The 18,383-nt window shown below is 40.7% G+C and overlaps 1 protein-coding gene across 1 annotated transcript in view; it reads right to left on the bottom strand.

Annotated features, from left to right (window-relative positions):
* LOC117248359 (uncharacterized) overlaps positions 1 to 18,383 on the bottom strand; it is a 41,297-nt gene that overhangs the window by 20,299 nt on the left and 2,615 nt on the right. The gene's annotated exons all lie outside the window — the stretch shown is intronic.

Consider the following 18,383-nt stretch of genomic DNA (forward strand, 5'->3'; position numbering starts at 1 on the left):
GACATCTAGCGCTGAAGTTGCACACTGCAACCCACTGAAACCCCTCCCCCTACTCCTCCCTTTCCAAGAGTACAGTAGAACCTATGCTGGTATTCTGCTAATGTAAAACGTGAAAGGCCCTCTCTTAACCCAGTGTTTGGTTTGTCCATTCTAGGTTTCTGTAGAGACATGGCAGTACAAGAAGGTGGGCTTCATAAACAGGACCCACACCCAGATAAGAAGGGCTAATCCTAAGCTAACAGGAAAAAGTTTGTAGTTTCAAGTGAGTATACACTTATAAATATATAATTATGAATATTAAATTCCATTTCTGCTAATAGAAAGCCCCTTAATTCTCCACACTGCTCATTTAAGATGATACTTATTTGATGTACAGTTACAAATCATATTAAATCAAAAGGTACAGTTGTACATTGTTCAACATTTGTTTTTAACCTTTGAGTAGTAAGTGCACACTGACTACTTGACAACTTGAGCAACTGCCTAAATGGTCTCGTGTTACAGGGCTCAGAATACTTTCTCTGTGCACACACATTGGTGCCGTGAACTTTTAAAATTACACGCATCAATGTTTTTCTAACCAGCACCAGAAACATTTTTACATCACTATTTGGTGTACTGGTCTCTCTTTCTCTGCACTTCCACCGTGCCCTGGTCCAACCAAAATTAGAGTCATGTACAGTGAAACCACTTCAGATTATATATGGTCAGAAGAACATTTTGAGCAGCTTCTCTACAAACCTATTATTGATTATTTTTCTTATCATATTAGGACTTCTTTGATAATGTCAAACATTACCAAAATATCACAATTCTTTTTCAATAAATGACATGTCATGTGACCCATTTAAAGTTAATATCCAAATATACCACTGCACAGGTTAAGCCTATTCACATGGGATTTGTTTGCTATTTCAATTTTATATTAAAATTTTTGCTCAGTATAAATGTGCCACTGGATGTTACTGAGGAAAAACAAAAAGATTTTTCATGAAAAATATTTTTTTGTAAAAAGAGAAGCAGTAAAATCCCATATGAAAAGTTATGTTCTGTGTAGTCATACATTTTGATATTAAATTTGAGTCACTGGGACACATTACACTGAAAAAAGGAAAATAAAAAAAAGGCAATTATTTTCTATCAAAATATTTATCTAAAATAAAAGAATTACACTTTGATGAAGACAATAGGTGTGCTGTGCTGTTTTTTCATAAATTTTACTAATATTGGCAAGTCAGAATGAAAGTATTAAACAAACACTGGTTTTGTGTTATTTAAACAGTAATACATTGGAGATCCCTCAAGCCCAGTTCAAACCAAAGATTAACAAGAAGATGAAACCATTTTAGAATGCTGCAGAGACAAGTTGCAGCAGTGTGAACTGGCCGGTCTGAGCCTGACTCAAGCTAGCTGATGGTGTCATCTGCAACTCAGCTGGTCAAATTGCCGGCGGCTGGTTTTAGAACCTGAGGCTGGTCAACTGTGTCTAAATCAATCAGCTTGTAATTAAGTCCACTGGTCAAGTCAAAATGACCGCAGACGGTGTGTTCGCTTGCTACAGCAGGTGCTCTGTCCCCACTGAGCCTTCTGTTTCCGGCCTCACGGTGTGCCCAGTGGGTCTCTGCTGCTGCTTGCTGTATGTGCTTATGCCCCCCCCCACACAGACACACACATTCTCACTGGATGATTAATTGGTGCTGGTTATTTATATTATTGTGGTGTATTTATTATGAATACAGTCCATCTAATGCTCATTTTGTTTGTTTTTCACAGTTTAATCACTACTTCAAATGCAACTGTAGCCAGTGTCTCACTGTGACTATCCTCTTTCATATTTTAAAAAGCTACATATTATATATGGCCACAAAATAAGCCTGAAAAGCTGGACACCAGAATGGAAATACAGACTTGTTGCACAGAGATGAACTGGGAGGTTTTTAGAACGTTACAGAACGGGACATTGCGAGTAGCTGCAAGCTGTGAGTAGTTTCAACTAGTCTCTTTGCAAATCTTTGGTCTAAACTAGGCTTAAATTAGCCCCCAGCAGTTTAACGGAGGGCTGGGAGGTGAGCTGTTCATCCTCCTCCTGCCAACACCTGGTGAAACTGAGTAAGAAGACACCGCTGGGTCTGGAGTGAATGGCAGTGTTTGTAATCTCACACGTACGCACTGCCTACTACTTACTCAATCTGGGAAAAACTGGAAGCAAGCTGAGCTACGTTCCTGGGGGCTAAATATTATTAATTATACTAAAGCACCATGACTGTGTCACATGTCTGACAGCTAGTCCGACCCCGCCAGCTGCTCCATACCTCCAAAAACGTCACAATTCTCCAAACAGGCATCATTTGGATTTACTGACCACATATTGGGAATCTAAGAGATTACCTTTGTGCCTGAGTAAATATTAAAACTTCGTAAAGTGACATATTAACAGCTTTTTGCCTGGCTCAAAATCTCCCGTTAGAGGCTGCTGCGCTGTCTCAAGAGAGAAATGCATTGTGGGGCAGCTGAGTATGTCCAGTACTTCATCTAATGACTAGATGCATCATATCCTGGGCATTACACTTGGTACAGCTGGCAAAAGCATATTACTAGTTGTTTGGCCTTTCTGCACCTTTGTATGTGTTGCACTAATTTGTATTTGCACATGTAGATTGTTATTTATATTTGACTGTTTTAGTAATGTTTGTATGTGCAAATCTGTTTTCCTGTGCTGAGCGCTGCCGTTTTTTCCCTTTTTCATATTAAGTTCTTTACCATATGCATTTATGTTCTATTCTATAAAACCAGGTTTGTATACTCTTTCCATAGTCACGCACTTCTTAAGCTTTTTCAAAAGTTTCTTGCACCTAGAGCTGTGGTAAATTACATTTTTTATATACATATATGTGGATATACAAAATAATTTTCACTTCATCACATTAAATCAGATGTTATTGTGCTATAAACTACCAAAATCAGATTTCATGATAGCATTTTACAGATGGGTGACAAATTAGAGGAAAACACAAAAGTTTATGCTTTAAAATGTGTAACTTCTCTATAAGTACACCTGACATCTATTGCACGTCTGTAGGTCCTGGAAGAGGAATCCCTCCTCAGTTGCTCTTTCTGAGGTTTCTACTATTTTTTCCCCCCGTTTTCTTGGGGAGTTTTTCCTTAACCGCTGCGAGGGTCCTAAGGACAGAGGGATGTCGTATGCTGTAAAGCCCTGTGAGGCAAACTGTGATTTGTGATATTGGGCTTTATAAATAAAATTGATTGATTGATTGATCCTAGGGATGCACCGAAATGAAAATTTGTGGCCGAAGCCGAAGCCAAATAATATTAAACGCTTGGCTGAATACCGAGTACCGAATATCATTGTTTAGTTTTTCATTAGTTTTTGCAGATGAACCCCCTCCAGATTAGTGTTGTCACGGTACCAAAATTGGATCCCACTGTACGATACCAGTGAAAGTATCACGGCTCTGAATAGTATCACGATACCACAGCGAAAATGAGGCAGATGTACCTTTTGTCATTTATGAAAAGATAAATCACTTTTCTATAATACATCACTGATATTTCAGTGGAATAAATTACTTATTGACTTATTCATACTTCAAAAACAGCATCAATCAGTGATGAACATAGGGGAATCAAAATAAAATAAATAAATAAAATAAGAATCAACCAGCCACCCTCCTCCCCTGACAAGTCCCTTCATAAGTAAAGAACAGTCCCTAAAGTGTGGTGAGGTTTGTGGACCGTGAACGGCTCGTTTCTCCTCTGACACATCACGTACGGTCTGTGTTCGGCTGGCTTGGCTGTTCAGGTACTTCTGGGCAGTCCACACGCCAAGAAGAGGATATTATTGGAGCCGACTTCTCCGTCGCTGGTAACGTTTACCTGATGGCCGCCGTATTTGACAGGAATACATTCCTGTCTGTGTCTTTGACCCCCATTCAACCCACAATCGATGGGATTCGCCTTTCATTTCTGCTGCTGGTTGAAATCTGTAGGCTGCTCGCACAGCGTGCTGAATGATTTAAGCCTATTTTGCTCGCTCAAAACTATTTTTAGTCGCAAATGCGAGTGCGGTGACGGACGGATTGCCACACTGCCGACATTTTACTCCGCGCGCCACGGCACGCTGTTTGATTGCGTTATCAAAACACGTCGCTATTATTCGGCCTTGCTTTTAGCTTATTCCACCGAATACCGAATGTGTGTTTTTTGCAATATTCGGCCAAATATATTCGGTTACCGAATATTCGGTGCATCCCTAATTGATCCTGTATAATCTGGCTGAGCCAATAGTAATGGCAGATACAATTCCAAGCAGTTTCAAGCATTTATTAAAAATCCAAGCAATTTTTTAAAAAAGAGCCACAAAGTCATTGTTTAAAACAATATATTTGTGGTCATTACAACTGCAAGTTGTGCCATGGTTTCAAAAACAGTACTGACAAAGATTTGTGAATTGGTACAGTGGTTCCCAACTGGTGGATCCAGGGGCGGAAATCCCGGGGGGGACAAGGGGGACATGACCCCCCTCTCAAGTAAAGCTGTACCCCCTAGAATAATTTGAGACACAATTAATAATTTTTGAACAATACAGTAGAATTTATTAAAAGCACAATGTAAGCAGTGCTCATTATAATCGCGCAATAATGTGCTATTTAAATCTTAAAAGATTTAGTCCCCCCCCTCCCATTCCTAGTAGTGGTATATCCCACACTCTTTCCAACGGGCGGGGCTAGGCTGGACCCGGCTGCCCACATCGCGGGGTAAGATGTACACTCACACAGACACAGTTTAACTTACACAAGTTACGAAACATCCCATTTACTATTACAACAAGCCCCAGGCTCAGACTGATAATATAAACTGTCTACAACATTTCTCCTGCATTGTTCAAAAGCCTGCTCAATTATGAGTGCTGCTAAGCTAAAAGCTAATGATTAAGCTCAGAGTTTAGTGATAGAGAGGACAGGAGAGAAAGAAGAGGGAGAGGACAGGACAAGAGCAGTCAGTGGCGGAGCGGCTCGTAGCTAATGGGTACCTGTCTGCAGGCTCTCTACCTGTCAGTGAGACAAAAATGAAAGACGTGCAGTTTAACCGATGAGGAGCGGTCATTACGCGCGACTATTACACACGGTTGTGAGGTGCGCAGCGGCAGATCTCACAGCACACTATTTATAAACCAGTTTACCAGTTTAATTGCAGGAAATGTTTAGTTGTTTAGCCATTTCTCTTAAGTATAGACATTCACTGTATATCCACTTTTCTACATGTGGCTGCTGCTGGCTTGAGTTTTGACTCTCTCGTTATCAATAACTTGCAACGCTGAGATAAATGTTTAAAGTCCAAAAAAAGGTTATTTATTACGAACAGGTCAATAAAACAGGTTTCAAAATTCAAAATACCTTGGAAACAAATGAAATATTCAGTATTACACATTTTCTTTGGTTACTTTTCTTTCAAACATTTTTTAAAGTTATGATCTCACTGCCGGTAAAAAAACAAGGGAAAAAAACGGTTTGCTCCTGCAGCCAGCCAGAGACGAAGGATCCATTCCACACACCTGAGCCAGAGAAAAAAGAGGGAGAGAAAGTGAGAGATCCGAGTTTCTGTCTTGGATGAATGAAGCCTTATTGTTTTGCTGCTATTAAATAATGAGAGACATGTTTTCTCCGTTTACTTCATAGCATAAATATTCACACTACTGCGCACGGGGAGACAGAGACCTGCTCTGCTCCAGACACACTCAGCACCTTGGACAGCAAAGCGCACCTGACTGTTGTCGATGTGTACATGTTAATTTGATTTCAATCATTTTGTTTTAAATCTGGACATGTGCAGGTGGACTCAGCCAGTGCTAAGAAAGGTCCTATGTCTACCTGTTGGAGAGACAGAGAGAAGATTAAAGCATCAAATTGCGGTTAAAGATGCTATATAAAAGACAGGATACAACTTTTTTTCCTTGTCCCCCTGGAATTATTCTCTAAAATTTTACTGTTTACCCCCCCCCCCCCCCCCCCAACACTGAAATGGGATTTTTGCCCCTGGGTGGATCACGGTCCAAAAGTGAATGTGGGTTGCGGGCCATTTTGAACAGACCACAGGTGACTCACAAACTGGTAAGGTTATAAAAAACACACTTAATTTTTAAGTACAGTGAATTTCTGGCACAATGCTTTTATTTTGAAGTGTCGTTTCCTGCTGTAGAGTGAGTGACTAATGGATAGCAACTTGACAGAGACGGTAAACTAGCTCGACAACCCAAACCCAAGTATGATGTTAAATATATTAACCAGTGTGGACCTTAAAATAATGACTAAAAAGAAATATGGACCCTGTGGTTGGAACAGTTGAGATATGCTGTATTAGTATAAACTACTCAAGTAGTGCATCAGACCCTCTTGTATATCCCTGCCCTCCTCCCCAGCACTCTGTGCCAGAGCCACCCTTGGTTAAGAGGGCTTTACAGCATACGACATCCCTCTGTCCTTTGGACAATCACAGCGGATAAGGAAAAACACCCCCAAAAAGCCCCTTTAACGGGGAAAAAAATGGTAGAAACCTCAGGAAGAGCAACTGAGGAGGGATCCCTCTTCCAGGACGGACAGACGTGCAACAGATATCGTACAGACCAGATCAACATAATAAATTTACAGTATTCCATATGACAAAATGATACATAGAGAGAGACAGAGACAGAGAGAGATGAAGGACAGACACTACTATAGATTTTTCCAGGTATCAGTGCTCTGCACTTTTTTTATTGTACATCTGTTGTTATACTGTCAGCCACCCAATATCAGGGAATGGCTTCAGAAGCCATTTCTGCAAGAGATAGGCAGAATCCACTAGGATGTAATAGCAAAAATTCAATCCACCAATGTTGAGAAAAAGCTACCAGGTTTAAACAGCTCCCACAATTACGCCTTTTCCACCAACATGGAACGGTTTGCGTTCTTGTTCCTGCAACTAAATTTGAAACATCCAGAGCATTTTGACCAAAATAAAATTGGTTCAGAACCCAAAAACTTGATTCTCAACAGGGTTTTCTTGGCCTTGAAGTGCGAGTCATAGTGACATCACTGGGTGTGTTATATTCTACAGGTTGGAATGAGAGGATGGAGAAGGCAGCAATGGGGAAGTCAAGTGAGAAATCATCAAAAAGTGTGCAGTAGTCTCATTAACAGTTGGTCTATGCTTGTTTTTTGGGTAAAAAAACAACAACATAGTATTTGTATATTTGTACATGTTATGTGTTTGTATGTCCTTTTACTGTTTGAAAGACACCAAAGACAAATTTCCACTGAGGTGGATAATAAAGTGTATCTATCTAAAAACAAATGTGTTCTAACAGAACAAAAGCTTCCAGGTAATTAATGTAATCTGCCATTTTGCTACCATTGTTTACTTCCATTGTCCATTGTGCAAGGCCCTCTGCTGATGACACATCCTTGATTATAATGGTTTTGCTCAACAATGGGGTAATGCAGGCTAGTTAACCAGATAGCACCAAGCTGATTTGGTGGAAAAGGGGTAAATGTTGACAGTATTAGAGCTCGAGCATTGTGCAAACTCCCAAACATTCCTGAATATACACTCCACAACAGTCCTTTTCCATCTACAACTTCTTGAAGGATGATGGAATGCCAGCCTTTACGATTGAAGTTGTCACACTGGTACTTCTGCGGTGCCAAAATGGGTATGTGTGACCCATCAATTGCACCAATACACTGTGGAGGCCCCCAGCTGTTGTCAATGTAGGCTGCCATTTCTTTAAGTTTTTCTCATTCTAGAAAATGAGTGTGATCTGGAACCAACAACATGCTTGCAGCTCACAGAACTGTCACACTCTCTTCTCCATCGCTGGACATAGCTTGTTACACGAGTGCAGAAATATTCATTTGGACATCCTGAAATTCTGCACCCACCCAAGCACAATCACATCCCACCACTTGTTGGCTTGGTTGAAAGCCCAAACTATTAGTCTGTTGCAGGACTTTAGAACAGGTGCGTGATCTGAAAAACACATACACAGCACATGTAGTGAGCAATGGCAGTGGTAAAGGAAATATTCAGATCCTAAAGTACTAGTACCACAATGTAAAAATACTCCACACTCCAGTCCTGCATAGAAAATGCTACATCACTTTTCACTAACATAAATGTTACTTATTCACCCATCAGAGGGGAAATTCGAGTGTTACAGCAGCACAAGGACAAAATAGATATAGATTAATAGAGAAAATCAAAGAGAACAAATGGATACGTGTGTAAGTTAAGTATATAATACACAGAAACTGTACAAAAGCATTGCACGCAAAATGCAGAATAATGCAGCCAACAGCAGTAGTAACAGCAACTGTCGCATAGTGGTGTGATTAGTGGGGAGTTATTAAGTAACAGTATAATGTTAGTATAATCAGAAAAAAGGATTTCACTGTTGCAGCCTGCTGATGTGAAGCTAAGTTATAACTATTTTCTGTAAAGCTGTATCTGATGAACATTTTCATTATTAATGTGTATGTTATTTTCTCTATTGATCTATTGATTGTTTGGTTCACTTCGAAAAATTCAGAGAATAGTGAGATATGCTGTCACAATAACCCACTCAGTAGCCAGAAGATGGCTAACAAGTACAACGCATGATGTATAATGCTTGCTTTGACTAACCAACTTACTGTAACTTTTATACTGCTGGGCTGTTTGGTTTCTATCAAGCTAACAAGCAACTTTAGCTCGTTAAAGTACATTACAGCGGATGACTCAATTGTAACAAAGGACACAAAAGCCTAGGTTAGCTTACCCTCTTGTGCCATCTTTGTTGTCTCGCCCACAGGTGGTTGTCTTCTTCGTCGCCTTGAGCCTTTTCTCAAACGAAGCTTGTCTCTTTGTAATAGCCATATAGTGTTTCCTGAGATATGTTTCTTGTGTCGCATTAGATATGATGTCACGCTACTTTCGTGGTTGATGCGGCTAAAACCAGAATGTAACAACCCTGCCAACATTAAGAGCACTGTCTGCAGTGGAAACTTAAACCACACTAGGGTTAAGGTATATATCGGTTAGGGCTGTAGTCAACCAAAGAAAATCTTGGTCGACTAAAGTCGCACATAATCTTCAACTAATCAATTAGTCGTGGGGAAAAAAAATGTGCACGTTATTTTTACTTGTGTGGTGGTGTCTGTGTCACTCTGCAGTTACACCTCCAAAACACTAGTCAGCAGTGGAGGACTGTGTTAAGTGCTGTAAAGTTTAGTTCAAATCAAACTTTATTTATATAGTTGATTCAAAACACACATTAAATATGGCTTAATAGAGACATTTTCAAACACAAGTAAGCAAATTGGCTTCACTATAAATCGCAGAACTGACAGACAAACACTTGTCTTTATCTGGACACATTTCCCCCACCAAGACAACATGCTAACGTTATTAGCACAAGTCTATGGCATTTTACATTGTATAAACTAGCCTAGGGTCTAGCGATCTTTTTCTCTTCTCATAAAAAACCAGGGACAACAGCAACATGTAACACAGGTAATGGCACATAGTTTGGCTCCATTACAGCTCACAAGATTCACCGACAAAACAACTGTCACACTTACCACGTTCTCCAAACAAATACAACATGCTAACTTCAGGGCTGCCAACTTTTCAAAAAACCTTGGAGTGAGATTTGGTGGGGCCAACCAAAATTTTGCCACATACACTGCAATTTTTTGTATGGTCCATTCAGCATCATTACCATACAACAAAAACGTTTTTTTTGTTGTTGTTGTTGTTTTTTTTAAATATACCATTTTCCATAGAGTGCCGAAGTTACACCCTTTCCAGTGAAGCTCATGGGACCTTAGATCGGAAAAAATATGAATGGCAGTGAATGAGGAGAGAAATATTATCTTTTGTTCCCGTTTGAGTTGTGACATGAAATCCAAATATGTCGTTAATGAATTTAAAACATAAATTTTAAGGTCAAGAAAGTCATACTTTGTGGTAAAACTGTTAAGATATAAGCTTTTGAAAAAAACGCAATTAGAAAAACTACACAGGAGGCGGTCGCGTATGTGATGTCATAGCTTTCGCTCGCTTCCAGCAGCTTTGAGTGACTGCAACCTGGAACAAAACAGACAGACATCTTCAATCATAAATTGATTAATCATAAAACAGTGGAATTTCAGCGGGGAGGCCAAGCTGCAGGAAGCCAGCGAAAGCTATGACGTCACATACACGACCTCCTCCTGTGTACTCTTGAGTCTTTCTAATTAAAAAGCTTATATCTCAACAGTTTTACCACAAAGTATGACTTTCTTGAGCTTAAAATTTATGTTTTAAATTCATTAACAACATATTTAGATTTCATGTCGCAACTCAAATGGGAACAAAAGATAATATTGCTCTCCCCATTCACTGCCATTCATATTTTTTTCCGATCTAAGGTCCCATGAGCTTCACCGGAAGGGGCGTGACTTTGGCACTCTATACATCAGTAGTTCTCAATGTATTAGCCTAACTCAGAGTGTACCAATTGAACCAACTGACCCAACAGTACGACACAAGACACAGCACGGCTCAAATTTGTGCATGTTTACTCTGGGATTCTGTATAAAAATAAAGTAATCAAATAGTAAACAGATATGCAACATCATGCAAGAAACATTTAAATAAAAATGAAAACCCCCAAAAGCCATGTTATTGTGACATTTTTGAACATCCCCAAACTACATGCAGCTAATACCAATTTAAATTAAAAAAAAAAAAAATTAAAGTTTAACCATTTATACAAACAATTCCCAAAAGAGGGAGGCTACTGTCAAAGTCCTTAAGATCTGTGTGCTTTGTTGTACTTGCTAGTGACCTTTTTTGAGGCCTTGATGATTTCTGGGGAGGGCTCCCACGTGAAGCAGGACTCCAGGCCAACCATCTTTATTGTCATTATTGATGACAGGGTTCCATCCAGAGCCAGGCTGTTCCTGGTTTTAGTCTCTCTCTCTCTGCATCTGCATTGGAGTGGGGTAACACCGGGACCAGCGTTGCAATTGTGGCAAGCCTCATGAACAGACTTAACCCTGTTGCCTATGAAGAATGAACCAAGAACACAGTGGGAAAAACATCTCACATTCCTTTGAAAGATGAGTAAAGGTTGATAATTAATTTTGTCTAAAACAAAATGTACGCACCCACTGTATATGATGCTTTATACATACATAACAAATTATTCTAATTTGTATATACTACTATACAGTAATTAATATACAATTATAAAGCAGCATAGAGGAATGGTTTTATATCGATAAAACAGACAAAATTAATTAGGCATCAACCTACAGTATACTTTTACAGCTGCATTGAAACCTCAAAATAATATGCACAAAGCTCTCAGATGCCTTTAAATGATCTCACAACACACAAAAAACAAATATGCAAACGTTACTTCAAGTTTAAGAGCGCAAACACTTAACATACATACCTGAAAAGAGCGGGGGAAATCATTCTTCTTCTTCTTCTTCTTCCAATCCCGGTGTCAATTGGGCCACAGCGCCACCAACATCCAATGCAGCGGTCGGGAGGTGTATTGCGCATTGAAACAGGGACTTTTTTTTGTTTTGGCTCCAAGGGCGTAGGTCTGATTTTCACATTGGTAGGGACATAAAAGTGCGACCTGTACATTGATGATTTTTTAATGCAATTTCACGTCATGTGAAACTGATCACTGCTTTATAATGCATATTTAGATATCTACACTAAATACAAGAATGTCTTGGTTAATGTATTCTCTAATGTTATCAGTTACATGAATATACACTGATAACTTCACCACATCTGTCCGTATGTGCTTCCCAGGGTAAACTATAATAACAACAATAACAGTATACTCCGAAGGGGCTTAACTTCAGTACCAGCCTGCGGTCTGCACTTGGGTTGGTAACAGTGATCCGAATTGATATTGATATCAGGTAAAAACATATATTATGCATGAATCAATTTTTTTTTTTTTCTGTCTCTCTTCCTGCCTCTCCTCCTCCATCTCTTCCATCTCCTCCAGTCTCTCTACTACTTGTCATCTGACAAAAAATATATTGATGCAAGACATGTGAACAGTGGGACAATTTGAGATGCAACAGTCATAGATTTTGACTGTTGTAGCCTGAGGAAAACATACTGTATGTTTTACAATTGTGTAATTCATTAAACAACATCTGAATGTATAGGCTAAAGAACAGCCATAATGTCAACACAAGTTGGTCAGCTTCATCATGTTAAACATAAATAAAGTAAATCAACAAAAATGTAAATGCTCCAAAATCATTATAATACAAGTGTGTGCAAAATGTTGCACTTACACCCATTATCTATTACATAAATATGACTCAGTGTTGGTGTTTTTACTGGGAGCAGTGGATCTGTATTCTCCTAAGTGTCTCCTTCACACACCATGGATGCTGAAGACTGTCACTGAGGGAGCTATTATTTATAGTGTTTACACTTTATTTATTCAAATTGTTTATATCATCTCATCTTACTACAAACATTAATTTGAACTGTGTCATCACTACATGACATCTATGATTGCTGATGGAGCATGTGAAGTGGAATTTCATCTTCTCTGGCATATAATATTGATCTAATAGTTGCCAAACTTAGCTCAGCTAGTATTAGCTCATTAACATCTCATTATCTAGCAAAGAGTTGCCAAGGAACGCCATTCAGTTAGCCTAACATCAACAGGTGTTTGTTTAGCTTATTTACTGAACCAACCGACTCACCGTTCACACTCGGCGCTCCGGTGTGGAGTGCTAACGGTGACGCGCGTGTAAGTGTCGTTCCCTCATGAACTGCCGTGAGCTGTACGGTGACGCGCGCCCACAAAGTCAGTGGAGAGAGCGGCGCTGGAGGACCAATCACACGTTACCAAAATAACGGTAGAACCAATTGATGAGCAATACGAGGTTAGAGGCGGGACATATGGTAAACACCAACAATTGTTAACCCTTTGTGTTACATATTGAGCGGACGCCGACAGCCAGCTCAGACGGACACTTCAGCGTGAGAAATCGGGGGTGTGGCGTGAGAGCGTGTGAAGCCAATCAAATCTGTGTGTCTCATGGCCAATGCGTGAGAGTTGGCAGCCCTGTAACTTTAGTAGTGCCAGCCTATGGCATTTTACATTGTATACATTAGCCTAGCGACGAGCGGAGATTTCCTCTGTTCATTAGAAGCCAGGATAAATCCTGAAGTATAAATCCCTGAAGGATAAATCACACACACGACTTAAAATGCTATTTTAGTGGAGACTTTACTGTCTTCTAGTGATGTTACGCTCGAGCCAGTTTGCTCGACACAGTGTCGATCTTTTGAAGCGCAAGTGTTCCGAGGCAGTGTTTCGATCCCTGCTTCGGCACGCCCACAATCACGTGACTACCGGGAGCGAGGCCTCGTTACAGGCAGTCTTGAGGCTTTTCCAGGTCTTCCACTTAGATGCAGTTCTGACACACAGCCAGCAGATGTCACTCTTCCGACTGTATGAAATGCTTCAAAGCAGTGTGTCATTCTTGAAGCAGGTGTGTCAAAGTGGTTCACTGCTTCATGAAGCTTCGATTTCACGATCACTACTGTCTTCACAATTTATTGTTTCTTATCTGTAAAATACAAATAAATACAAGCTCCATTTCAACTGAGGGAAATGGTGTCAGTATACAGAAACAGCCAGGAGGTCTGTGTCACCGCAACGCTGAGCGTGAGGGTGGGCGAGTCCAACTTTCTGTCAACAACGGGGGTGTTTTGAAAACACCCCCATTTTCACAGGTAACTTAGCCTGTACCCCCGCCACAGGAAATAATGGATTAATCCTGGAAAGCTGTTGATGTAGCACTTTTCTCCTTATGAAAGTAACACGGCGATTATTCGACTAATGAGAATTTGGTCAGACGAGAGCATAGCGACCAAATAATCTACTAGTCGACCAGGAGACTACAGCCCTAATGTCGGTACGGGTTATGTACCAGTTCTAAGGGTACTACACCAAGTGCTGGTGAAAATGTGGCTTTAGCTCACATTTCCTAGGACTTCTTAAGACAATATATAGAATACTGAATTGTGGTTAAGCCTGTCGCGATATGCGATAAGTCGGTTAATTGCATGGTAAATTAAAAGGAAGATGGTAACTTTTCCGGCCGTGATTACTTGACATATTCATGCGTGTTTGTTTTCCTCGTCTCTCTCCACCAAAGAGACTGGGCGACAAGAGCGTTCACTGCCGTGCATCGTCTGGCAGCCAGGTGAGTTGCTTCATTAGTGTAATGAACGGAGGGAAAGCTCTTGTCATCGAGTGTCTTTGTCTCTGTGGGGGAGGCGGGGCTGTGGGCTACACACAAACACACACAGTGCGATCTTCATGAGGGGGAGACGAGGTGGAGAAGAAAACAGAGACTTGAGCATAAGAGAAAGACAGGGAACTTGTTCCTAAACCAAATGCCACTGCCCCTGTGTGCAAGTGTTTTGGATTTAAACCAAATGACGGGGGGGGGGGGGGGGGGCAGTAATTTGGACGAGCCGGTGTGCCGTGTTTGTTCTAGAACCATCTCAACAAAAAGAGCGAATATGACCAACTTAACGGCACACCTGAGAGTGAGAGACCGAGAGTCTATTTTTTTGTACAGCTCAAGGGTATACTACTTAGAGTGTAGCCTCAGAAGGCTGTCCACTTGTTCAAAGTTATTAAAAGTTTATTAAAACTGAAAGTGTCTTGTGTCCCTATTGCACCAAAGATGACAACGCACGTCCTCAGGTCCCCAGCAATACATCCACCAAGTGGTGTTTAACGAAAATGAGAAGGTGGACTGAGTGGCAAAGTATGGCAAGTTTTATTTCTGAGGCTCAGAAAATTAGGCAAACTAGACTCAATAATACATCCGTCAAGTATGAAGGCATACAGAATATAGCCTACTATTCCTTGGAGGACAGCAACGGTCACATCTTGGCCAGAAAAGACAGATGGTTTGAAAGAGGCATGAAAGAAGCCATCTACTTAAAACTGGAACAACCTAGGGCTGCACGGTATATGCGGTAGACGGTAGAAATGATATAAATTTGGCCCACGGTAGAGATTTGCGCTCTACCGTCCTATCGTCGATGACGTCATCGCACCTGCCTCAGTGTGAAAATGGCTGCGAGCACAGAGACAGCGGAGCAAGAGGAGCTGGTTCACGTCCGTGATTTAGCGTAGCACGTGCAACATGTGTTGCTGCAGAACTTGTGAGTGAGTGACTTAATGTTTTATGAACAGCCCCGGACTTCTCAGACTCTTTTAGCGACTTACCTCTCAGAGGGAACTCATTCAGTGTCTCCTCTGGCAGCAGCACATGTACCATTCTTCCATCACAGGTTTCATTTCTGATAGATTAACCGTATGGGCCTGAACGACACATAGTGCGTCCAAATTCACACCAGTTCTTCTCTGTGGATTTTCTCCGCGACCGTCATAGCGAGAAGCCACACATATCACGTGAAACAGCGGAATCATAGCTTTCCAACAAGACAAAGCACTTGTCGGTAGTCCAATGTTTTCACAGCGAAAAATAATAATAAAGTTACACTAAAATTATATATAACAGAGCTTTCATACAGCTCTGCACACACATTACTCTTGGATTACTCGTGAATGCAGGGTCGCACAGAAATGCCACGCATATCACATGAAAGCGCAGGAGCAGAGCTTTCCAATGATACCACACACATCATTGTGCTGTCATCCCATCATGCTATAAATCCAGATTAATTGTCTACAAAATAAAAACCTGACGAATTTCTTTACAATCCATTATACAGATCTTGTTATCAGTCAATTCATATAGTGAGGAATATCGCATCTTACCACGTCTTAGGCTTGCATGTGTTTCTCCCTGTCTATCCACATTTGTAGTCTGGCTTTCAAGATGCAAATATCTCCATATTGTCCAGCTGACACTCCATCAAACTTTGTATGACAAGACCAGCCACTTCACCTTTGCGCACCCAGACAGCTGTAGCCTAATTATGCATGGATGACAGGGCCGTAGTCACCATTGAGGGGGACATGTGCCCCCCCCCCCCAATATATGACTGAAACTGAAAAACAACAACAAACTTTGTTTACTGCAAACAAAGTGGCAAATATTATCTTGGAGGACATCATGGCACTGGGTTGATTATTTTTCTATGATATTAGATGTAAATATTGCATGTTTCTTTCAGATAAAACACATTTTTGACTTGTGAATGAGTCAATGGAATTTCTTGCAATAATGAAAAAAACACTGGCAATCATGTCCGCCTGGCACAAACCACATGTTTTGGACAACTGTGAAGTGACAGAATGTCCCAGCATCATGGTTCTTATATTGCCAGATTCCAGAGACTCCCCTCTTCACATATGGCAGAATATGTCTTTTTCCAACTTGCTATGGTGAGATACATGTAAAAATGTAAGAATTTAGTCACACGGATTTGTTTTTTCATTGATATAAAAATTAATATAAAATACAGGCACATAGTAGGACATGAAATGATGGCAAATCTGGTTAGCCCAGATTGCCCTGAAAAAAACAAGATATAGCATGTGTATGTAGCCTTTATAATGACTGTGATATGAGCTTAAAAGTAAAGGCAGTAAAAATACCCCAAAAACGCCTAGGGCCCATAGGGTTAAAGATTTTATAAACAAATTTTTCTTTTGCCTTCATATTTTAATGTCAGTGTGGACTAGGGTTGGGTCGGTATGAGAAAAAAACAAACGGTCCAGTTTTTGTGAAAAACCGCATCAAGTCGGTAATACAGGATTTTCGCCACTTGGGGACGCAATTGACTAATTTAAAATAAAAAACGGCCATATGACAACAGAGTGACAGTAACACGTTGTTTCTTTTATTCCTTACAAATAAATCTGCAGGTTTAGCTTACTCAATCAGTGCAAACAAGGGTTGCCTCCTTCGTCTGGCTCAAAGTCAAAGTGTTGCCATAGTGGCGCATTCTTTGATTTCTTCGAGACTAAACTGTCCGCCATTATCGACTCCCCAGGCTACAGTAGAGGCCTCGGCGCATGCGCACTCGCACCCCCTAGCTCAGTCCCCGCCCCACCCCCACCCCCTCTCTCTCCTGCGCGTCACAGGTGCTCACAGACTCTCCGCGAGGAATATCTGCAGTCATTCAGGCTTCTATAGAGTGTAGGGCTGCCACGATTAGTCGACTAATCGATGACTAATCGACTATTAAAATAATCGGTGACTATTTTAGTAGTCGACTAATCGGTTTGAGTCATTTTTCATAGAAAAGTACTATAAAAGTACCCCAAAATACTCTTACTGCAGCTTTTTACGTTCAGATATTGGCAGCTTTACACACTCTCCCGTGACGGTGAACTAAAACCCTTTGGCATGAGTATGAAACAAGACATTAGATGACGTAATTTTGGGGTTTGGGCGAGACAGACCGACATTTTTCAAAATTTTAACACATTTTTCGATAAAATGATTAGTCGACTAATCGAAGAAATAATCGACTGATTAGTCGACAATGAAAATAATCGTTAGTGGCAGCCCTAATAGAGTGCCAAAGTCACGTCCCTTCCGGTAGAGCTCATGGGACCTTAGATCGGAAAAAATATGAATGGCAGTGAATGGGGAGAGCAATATTATCTTTTGTTCCCGTTTGAGTTAAAACTGTTGAGATATAAGCTTTTTAATTAGAAAGACTCAAGAGTACACAGGAGGAGGTCGTGTATGTGACGTCATAGCTTTCGCTGGCTTCCTGCAGCTTGGCCTCCCCGCTGAAATTCCACTGTTTTATGATTAATCGATTTATGATTGAAGATGTCTGTGTGTTTTGTGCCAGGCTGCAGTCACTCCAAGCTGCTGGAAGCGAGCAAAGGCTATGACATCACATACGCGACTGCCTCCTGTGTAGTTTTTCTAATTGCATTTTTTTCAAAAGCTTATATCGCAACAGTTTTACCACAAAGTATGACTTTCTTGACCTTAAAATTTATGTTTTGAATTCATTAACGACATATTTGGATTTCATGTCGCAACTCAAACGGGAACAAAAGATAATATTTCTCTCCTCATTCACTGCCATTCATATTTTTTCCAATCTAAGGTCCCATGAGCTTCACCGAAAGGGGCATGACTTCTGCACTCTATAGTTGAGTGAACCTCCGCGTTGTAGTTTCCTGTAAAAATGTCAGTGAAAAATTCCTGCGATGTGAAAAATACATGCCGAGCAGTCATTTGTGTGACACTGGTGCGCGGAGCGGAGTCTGTGCGGTCGCGCTTTGTGCGCACAGAGCTTGCGGACGTCCGCTTTTACCGGAATTGGTATTACCGAGAACCGACCCAACCCTA

Source organism: Epinephelus lanceolatus, chromosome 17 (assembly GCF_041903045.1).
Source record: "Epinephelus lanceolatus isolate andai-2023 chromosome 17, ASM4190304v1, whole genome shotgun sequence".
Taxonomy (NCBI): Eukaryota; Metazoa; Chordata; class Actinopteri; order Perciformes; family Serranidae; genus Epinephelus; species Epinephelus lanceolatus.